Below are 9,428 nucleotides of genomic sequence, written 5' to 3' on the forward strand. Positions count from 1 at the left end.
AAGATAAAATAAGTCATATTTTTGGTTTATTTAATAGTCAAAACAAATGTACATTATTGCAATCAGTTGATAAAACATTGTCCTTTACAATTATAAAAGCTTTTTACTCTGCTTGCATGTCAGCAGACTGGGGTAGATCCTGCTGAAATCCTATGTATTGAATGAATAGACAATCCTTTTCAATCGGAAAAATATCGTTTTTGAATCGAGAATCGCGTTGAATCGAAAAAAATCGATTTTGAATCAAATCGTGACCCCAAGAATCGATATTGAATCGAATCGTGGGACACCCAAAGATTCGCAGCCCTAATACATATATATACATACATATATATACATATATACATATATATATATACATACATACATATATATATACATACATACTGTACATATATATACATATATATATATATATATATATATATACATGTGTATATATACATATATATATGTGAGTGTGTGTATATATATATATATACATATATATATTTATATATATATATATGTATATATATATACACACATATACAAAACCAAATTTTCTGCTCTACTCCTGGATTGAGCACTGTTTAACAGATAAACCACAGCAACCTCATCTATATATATATATATATATATATATATATATATATATATATATATATATATAAATAATAGAACATAAATAGATGTACTGTATGAATGTATTCACACACACAAATAGATAGCCCGGCCCCCGGCCAAATTCTTTAAACCCAATGTGGGCCCCCAAGGAGTCCTCAGCTGCTGCATCGCAAAATCGTTAGGAAGCATTTTTCATCTGAGGAGTGAAGATTATTGTGAATTTAGCAGCTGAAGAACGAAACAACACCCCATCAGTCGGCATCCCAGTCAGCGCAGACATTGTAAATGTTTTATTCTCTTATTTTAAATGTTTCAAAAGTAGCCTTTCAAAATAATGAATGCACCAGGGAAAGGAGTTTAGGTAATGCTTAAAATGAGAAAAACCCTGTCAACATTTCATGTTACAGTTATATTACTTCAAACCACACATAACATGAGGGTTGCTATGACAACAAGTCAAACGTTTTCATCTGCAGAGTTACATCCAGCCAAACACATTGTGTACTTGTCTTTCTTTGACACGTGTGTGTGTGTGTGTGTGTGTGTGTGTGTGTGTGTGTGTGTGTGTGTGTGTGTGTGTGTGTGTGTGTGTGTGTGTGTGTGTGTGTGTGTGTGTGTGTGTGTGTGTGTGTGTGTGTGTGTGTGTAATGAGCCCACTTTTATTCCCACTTGTCTTTCTTTGACATGGGTGTGTGTGTGGGGAGTAGCAATAAGAAAGATGTGCAGTAGAAAGAGCAGTAAAGTCCAAATACTATCCAGCAACATCATTCAGTACCTTTCCTACAATTCATTCTTTCAACAAATAACTCAAATACAACTCAACCAGTAAAAATTAAAAAAAAGGCAAAAGCCCCTTTTTCTTTTTTTCCCAGCATGTTCCTTTTTCCACAAAATCTTATTTAAAAGCAAATGTAAACCAATTAATGATTGAAAATGACAGACATTACAAAAAGATGCACATTGTTGTTTACTAGTTGATCATTGAGACCCCAGAACTTCAGTGCCTCTATGTTGTATACCATTAGTGCGACTAGTACTGGCAATGGAGCAATATATTACCCCCCCCCCCCCCCCCCCCCCCCCTCCAAAAAAGACATAAACCTGTGTTTGCCAAAATGATGAGCTAAGGGCTGAACATGTGAGGAGCTTTCAAGGGCTGATCCATCACACTTGTATGTTGATTACTTATTGCCATTTGCTCTTTGTAAACTTCACAATGGGAATACATTCATGAAATAAATACTTGCTAAGTTAACCAGTTTCCATTCTCTTTTTAAAATCTAACATGTTAATAATGGCCAAGAGGTGAGGGAGAAATCAAGGGACTAAAATAAATCAACAATCAAGCTATGAAGCTGACATGACAAATGCATTCAGTACAACTCTGCTCAGGCGGAATAACTCTAACACGTTCACTATCAAGTTCAAGTTAGGCTAAATAATGCTCAGGCAGAATAACTCTAACACCTTCACTACCAAGTTCAAGTTAGGCTAAATAATGCTCATGCAGAATAACTCTAACACCTTCACTATCAAGTTCAAGTTAGGCTAAATAATCCTCAAATTCAAGGCAATGTAGTTCAACTCCCATAAGTGCAGCTCCATTTTGCTGGATATAGTTTGCTCCAAAGTAACTTTGGAACATGAAGAGCTCCAAATAATTCACTTTTTTGAGTAGTTTGCAATAAATGAAGAAAGCAAAATACAATGACATAATCAACACATAATACAAATGATCTCTCCAAGATTTGTACATTTTGAAAATGAATGGACTTTCTAAATTATTTCTAGTGCATTTGAATGCAAACAAGTTCATTTGATGAAAAGCAGAGGTTGCTTTTTGAAGAAAGCGTGCTTAGATCTAGAAATAGAATACAACCAAGAGGCTCATTTTCCTTGCATTTAAACATTTTCATACAGAATATTCTCTATTTCTGTGACCCTAACACAAAACAGTGCAACCACACTTATTTTCTCCTCTTTTCCAACTTTTGAAAAGTGTACCAAGTCTAATCCACCAACCACCTAACTATGTGACTGTCCATCATTTTAGTCTAATCCACCAACCACCTAACTATGTGACTGTCCATCATTTTAGTCTAATCCACCAACCACCTAACTATGTGACTGTCCATCATTTTAGTCTAATCCACCAACCACCTAACTATGGGACTGTCCATCATTTTAGTCTAATCCACCAACCACCTAACTATGTGACTGTCCATCATTTTAGTCTAATCCACCAACCACCTAACCATGTGATTGTCCATCATTTTAGTCTAATCCACCAACCACCTAACCATGTGACTGTCCATCATTTTAGTCTAATCCACCAACCACCTAACCATGTGACTGTCCATCATTTTAGTCTAATCCACCAACCACCTAACTATGTGACTGTCCATCATTTTAGTCTAATCCACCAACCACCTAACTATGTGACTGTCCATCATTTTAGTCTAATCCACCAACCACCTAACTATGTGAGTGTCCATCATTTTAGTCTAATCCACCAACCACCTAACTATGTGACTGTCCATCATTTTAGTCTAATCCACCAACCACCTAACTATGTGAGTGTCCATCATTTTAGTCTAATCCACCAACCACCTAACTATGTGACTGTCCATCATTTTAGTCTAATCCACCAACCACCTAACCATGTGACTGTCCATCATTTTAGTCTAATCCACCAACCACCTAACTATGTGACTGTCCATCATTTTAGTCTAATCCACCAACCACCTAACTATGTGACTGTCCATCATTTTAGTCTAATCCACCAACCACCTAACTATGTGACTGTCCATCATTTTAGTCTAATCCACCAACCACCTAACTATGTGACTGTCCATCATTTTAGTCTAATCCACCAACCACCTAACTATGTGACTGTCCATCATTTTAGTCTAATCCACCAACCACCTAACCATGTGACTGTCCATCATTTTAGTCTAATCCACCAACCACCTAACCATGTGACTGTCCATCATTTTAGTCTAATCCAACAACCACCTAACCATGTGACTGTCCATCATTTGAGAGGGCCTTCATGGACTCTTCTCAAAAGTTCTTTATTCTTGCTGGAAGACAGCAGTGGATGTTCTGTGCAAGCATGCAGAAGTTGACCAGAACCTTCTTGTCTTTTTGGTTGTAAATATGTGGCTAGAGATGACCATTCCTCTTTTTCCTCCCCTCCTCACCCACCAATGTCTTTTCTTTGGAGATGTTTATTGCCTCATTCTTCTGTGGTGTGAGTTGATGAGCAGGACTAAAGTGGATGTTTCAAAAGACGCCATGAAGAGTTCTTGAGAAAAACGTACACAAACTATACTTGAATTGAGAAAAGGGTTGAAATGTAGAGAAGAAATGATGATAAAGTCATATTGTCATGTTAGAGATACTTTAGTTTGCTATTTTCCTTTTCTTTTCTACAAAAGACTTGAATGAAATTATTTATAAAATGCGTTCTACAAGTCATTATCTTTTTTGGACGTAAAACAAATGTATTTATTAAGAATTTTGTTTAAAAGAAAAATAAATATCAAATATGTTAGGCAATGATGTTTTGTGAGTGTCTGTGAATGAGAGGGTGAGGTACAGCATGTTGGCCAGCAGAGGGCAGCAGAGCACCAAGGCTTCCAGTTCTATGCCTAGAAGATGTGCTCAAATATCCAGGAGAGGTCATTCTATCACCACACACTGAAACATTGGGATTTAATTATACAGAATATTCCTGAATGTGGCATGAATGATAAAAGAAAAAAGGATTTTAGATACACTATATTGCCAAAAGTATTTGGCCACCTGCCTTGACTCACATATGAAGTTGAAGTGCCATCCCATTCCTAAGCCATAGGGTTCAATATGACCTTTTGCAGCTATTACAGCTTCAACTCTTCTGGGAAGGCTGTCCACAAGGTTGCAGAGTGTCTTTATAACAAGTTTCCACCATTCTTCCATTGGTGAGGTCACACACTGATGTTGGTGGAGAAGGCCTGGCTCTCAGTCTCCGTTCTAATTCATCCCAAAGGTGTTCTATCGGGTTCAGGTCAGGACTCTGTGCAGGCCAGTCAAGTTCATCCACACCAGACTCTGTCATCCGTGTCTTTATGGACACAGTCATGTTGGAAGAGGAAGGGGCCCGCTACAAACTGTTCCCACAAGGTTGGGAGCCTGGAATTGTCCAAAATGTTTTGCTATCCTGGAGCATTCATAGTTCATTTCACTGGAACTAAGGGGCCAATCCCAACTTCTGAAAAGCAACCCCACACCATAATTCCTCCTCCACCAAATGTCACACTGGGCACCATGCAGTCCGAAATGTAGCATTCTCCTGGCAACCTCCAAACCCAGACTGGTCCATCAGATGGAAAAGTGTGATTCATCAGTCCAGAGAAGGCGTCTCCACTGCTCTAGAGTCCAGTGGTGATGTCCTTTACACCACTGCATCCCACGCTTTGCATTGGACTTGCTGATGTATGGCTTAGATGCAGCTGCTCGGCCATTCCATGCAACTCTCTGCGTACTGTACGTGGGCTAATTGGAAGGTGACATGAAGTCTGTAGCAAGTGACTGTGCAGAAAGTCTTTGCACTATGCTGACCTCTCTGTGGCTGAGTTGCTGTTGTTCCCAAACTCTTCACTTTTCTTAGAATAAAGTTGACTTTGGAATATTTAGGTGCTGGGAAATTTCACGACTGGATTTGTTGCACAGGTGGCATCCTGTGACAGTTCCATGCTGGAAATCACTGAGAGCGGCCCATTCTTTCACAAGAAACAGTCTCCATGCCTAAGTGCTTGTTTTGATACACCTGTGATTAGTGATTAGTGATTAGTTGTTTATTGCAGGCTTCCTTGCTGCTCGCTAAGAAGAAAGCTTAAACAAATGAATGATCTTGTTGATTTTTCCTGAGCCAATTGTCAAATAGGAATTGTTGACTTAGCATTAACATACCGGAGGTACATGGAGCGCCTCGGGTGCTGCTCTTCCCGTCTGTCAACCTCTTCTTTTTAGATGCCTTGCAAGGCCTGGGACTTTTCTAGTAGGACATCTGCTCGATTCCCTGCAAGTAAAGAGTCAGCCAAATGTTGTTGCTTTTCTTTTATTCAATCAAGAATTGACACCGATGGAAAGTAAAACAAATAATGCAATATATTGAGAACATAACATCACACGTTTTGTGTAAATAAAACAAAAAATCATGACCCACTAATTATGGGCCTGCTGCAATGCCAACATGCTGCCAATGCAAGCAGGCCCATATTATTATTGCTCATACTTCACGGTTCATATTGTTGTTGTATTATTGTTTTTCTATCCTAAACTCTTGCCAATATAAGCCACAAAACCCCCACATATGTTATACCGTCGGAAAGGTCTCGGTAAAGTGCTAATATTAGCATGCTAATATTAAAGTGCTAACTTTTTTAGCTAGTTGTACTCTTTTTTTCAGCCGTACACCTTAGAGTCATATAACTTGGTATGTGACACAAGCTAACTATTATCATGCTCACGCTAGCTTGCTAGCATGCTAACTTTTTGCGCCAGTTTTGCAACTGTTTAACCCAGAGTCATATAACTTGGTATGTGACACTTGTTAATTGTTAGTATGCAAACAATAGCATGTTAGCAAGCTATTTTCTTCATCTAGTTTTACACTTTTTTTTTAATTCATGCAGCAATACACATTTGAGTCATATAACTTGGTATATGAAACATGCTAATTGTTATCATGCTATCGTTAGCACACATGCTTAGTGTTAGCATTTCTATGGAAACATGCTACTGTTTTAGGCTAGCTCTGTGGTACAGTTACACCTAAAACTCTGTGATCCGGACACTCGGCACCATCTTCAAAGCACGACGGCTTTCAGCGACCCCCGGCCAGAAGTCCAGGACACACATAGCAGGCCCATGAAAATGTCCAGGTTATAAAATGTTATCTGATCTGTATAAGGTCTGACATGTATAAAACACAGGCAATTTCTGTAGAAATGACATGGGAATGTTGAGAGATCTGAAAAGTAACTATTATCAGAATTTTGAAGAATGTAGAATAGCAAAACAAGTCAGAATTTTGGAATTTGAAATAAGGAAACTGCAATAATTCCTGCATTGGATGAACATTTTGATATTGAAAGAGTTGAAGTGAAGTAAGTAGTAGTTAGGTAGGTGACATACAGGTAAAAGCCAGTAAATTAGAATATTTTGAAAAACTTGCATTCAAAAGGTGTAACTTGTACATTATATTTATTCATTGCACACAGACTGATGCATTCAAATGTTTATTTCATTTAATTTTGATGATTTGAAGTGGCAACAAATGAAAATCCAAAATTCCGTGTGTCACAAAATTAGAATATTACTTAAGCATGAAGTGCTCTAAAACTTGCTGGTAGACGGCTGCGTTGACCCTGGATCTCAGGAAACAGAGTGGACCGACACCAGCAGATGACATGGCACCCCAAACCATCACTGATGGTGGAAACTTTACACTAGACTTCAGGCAACGTGGATCCTGTGCCTCTCCTGTCTTCCTCCAGACTCTGGGACCTCGATTTCCAAAGGAAATGCAAAATTTGCATGGTTGGGTGATGGTTTGGGGTGCCATGTCATCTGCTGGTGTCGGTCCACTCTGTTTCCTGAGATCCAGGGTCAACGCAGCCGTCTACCAGCAAGTTTTAGAGCACTTCATGCTTCCTGCTGCTGACCTGCTCTATGGAGATGGAGATTTCAAGTTCCAACAGGACTTGGCGCCTGCACACAGCGCAAAATCTACCCGTGCCTGGTTTACGGACCATGGTATTTCTGTTCTAAATTGGCCCGCCAACTCCCCTGACCTTAGCCCCATAGAAAATCTGTGGGGTATTGTGAAAAGGAAGATGCAGAATGCCAGACCCAAAAACGCAGAAGAGTTGAAGGCCACTATCAGAGCAACCTGGGCTCTCATAACACCTGAGCAGTGCCAGAAACTCATCGACTCCATGCCACGCCGCATTAACGCAGTAATTGAGGCAAAAGGAGCTCCAACCAAGTATTGAGTATTGTACATGCTCATATTTTTCATTTTCATACTTTTCAGTTGGCCAACATTTCTAAAAATCCCTTTTTTGTATTAGCCTTAAGTAATATTCTAATTTTGTGACACACGGAATTTTGGATTTTCATTTGTTGCCACTTCAAATCATCAAAATTAAATGAAATAAACATTTGAATGCATCAGTCTGTGTGCAATGAATAAATATAATGTACAAGTTACACCTTTTGAATGCAATTACTGAAACAAATCACGTTTTTCAAAATATTCTAATTTACTGGCTTTTACCTGTACACCTATTGCAGCTGCCCACATGACGAGAATTTTTAATACTGGTTTTAACTAGCTTTTTATCTTATGTTGTATTTTTCCATTGTATAATGTCTGTTATTGCATGTATTATTTGCATTTTTATTTTGTATGCTCCTATATGGACCCCAGGAAGACTAGCAGTCGCCTTGGCGTCAGCTAATGGGGATCCATTCAATAAACAATAAACAATAAACAAGGGAGTGAAAAGCAGGAACTAAAAAGAGTCCAAAACCAAGCAGAACATAACTTAAACAAAACATGATCACACAGACGTGACACTTTAAGTGAAATTCAATAACAAACACAAACGTTCCTATTACTGTACCAACATATTTACTAGGCACATTTCACAGTGACTCACTATCAGTTTAGCGTATAACATGAGCACTTTAGATGTGCGGCTTTGCTCACATCAAATAGTACTTTTCTGCAAATGCACACGTAACCCTGCCTTCCTTCACTTGTAACCCTGCCTTCCTTCACTTGTAACCCTGCCTTCCTTCACTTGTAACCCTGCCTTCCTTCACTTGTAACCCTGCCTTCCTTCACTTCACAATGGAAGAGTGAGTCAATTTGGAGAGGTGGAGTTGTGATGTGCTGCTTGAGCACCTCCTTAGTTCAATAAAGACATAGTTCAATAAAGACTTAGTTCAATAAAGACTTAGTTCAATAAAGACTTAGTTCAATAATGCCTAGTTTCAATAAAGACATAGTTCAATAAAGACATAGTTCAATAATGCCTAGTTTCAATAAAGACTTAGTTCAATAAAGACTTAGTTCAATAAAGACTTAGTTCAATAATGCCTAGTTTCAATAAAGACTTAGTTCAATAAAGACTTAGTTCAATAAAGACTTAGTTCAATAATGCCTAGTTTCAATAAAGACTTAGTTCAATAAAGACTTAGTTCAATAATGCATAGTTTCAATAAAGACTTAGTTCAATAAAGACTTAGTTCAATAATGCCTAGTTTCAATAAAGACTTAGTTCAATAAAGACTTAGTTCAATAAAGACTTAGTTCAATAATGCCTAGTTTCAATAAAGACTTAGTTCAATAAAGACTTAGTTCAATAAAGACTTAGTTCAATAATGCCTAGTTTCAATAAAGACTTAGTTCAATAAAGACTTAGTTCAATAATGCATAGTTTCAATAAAGACTTAGTTCAATAAAGACTTAGTTCAATAAATACTTAGTTCAATAATGCCTAGTTTCAATAAAGACTTAGTTCAATAAAGACTTAGTTCAATAAAGACTTAGTTTAATAATGCATAGTTTCAATAGACTTAGTTCAATAAAGACTTAGTTCAATAATGCCTAGTTTCAATAAAGACTTAGTTCAATAAAGACTTAGTTCAATAATGCATAGTTTCAATAAAGACTTAGTTCAATAAAGACTTAGTTCAATAAATACTTAGTTCAATAATGCCTAGTTTCAATAAAGACTTAGTTCAATAAAGACTTAGTTCAATAA

Source organism: Nerophis lumbriciformis, linkage group LG28 (genome assembly GCF_033978685.3).
Source record: "Nerophis lumbriciformis linkage group LG28, RoL_Nlum_v2.1, whole genome shotgun sequence".
Classification (NCBI taxonomy): domain Eukaryota; kingdom Metazoa; phylum Chordata; class Actinopteri; order Syngnathiformes; family Syngnathidae; genus Nerophis; species Nerophis lumbriciformis.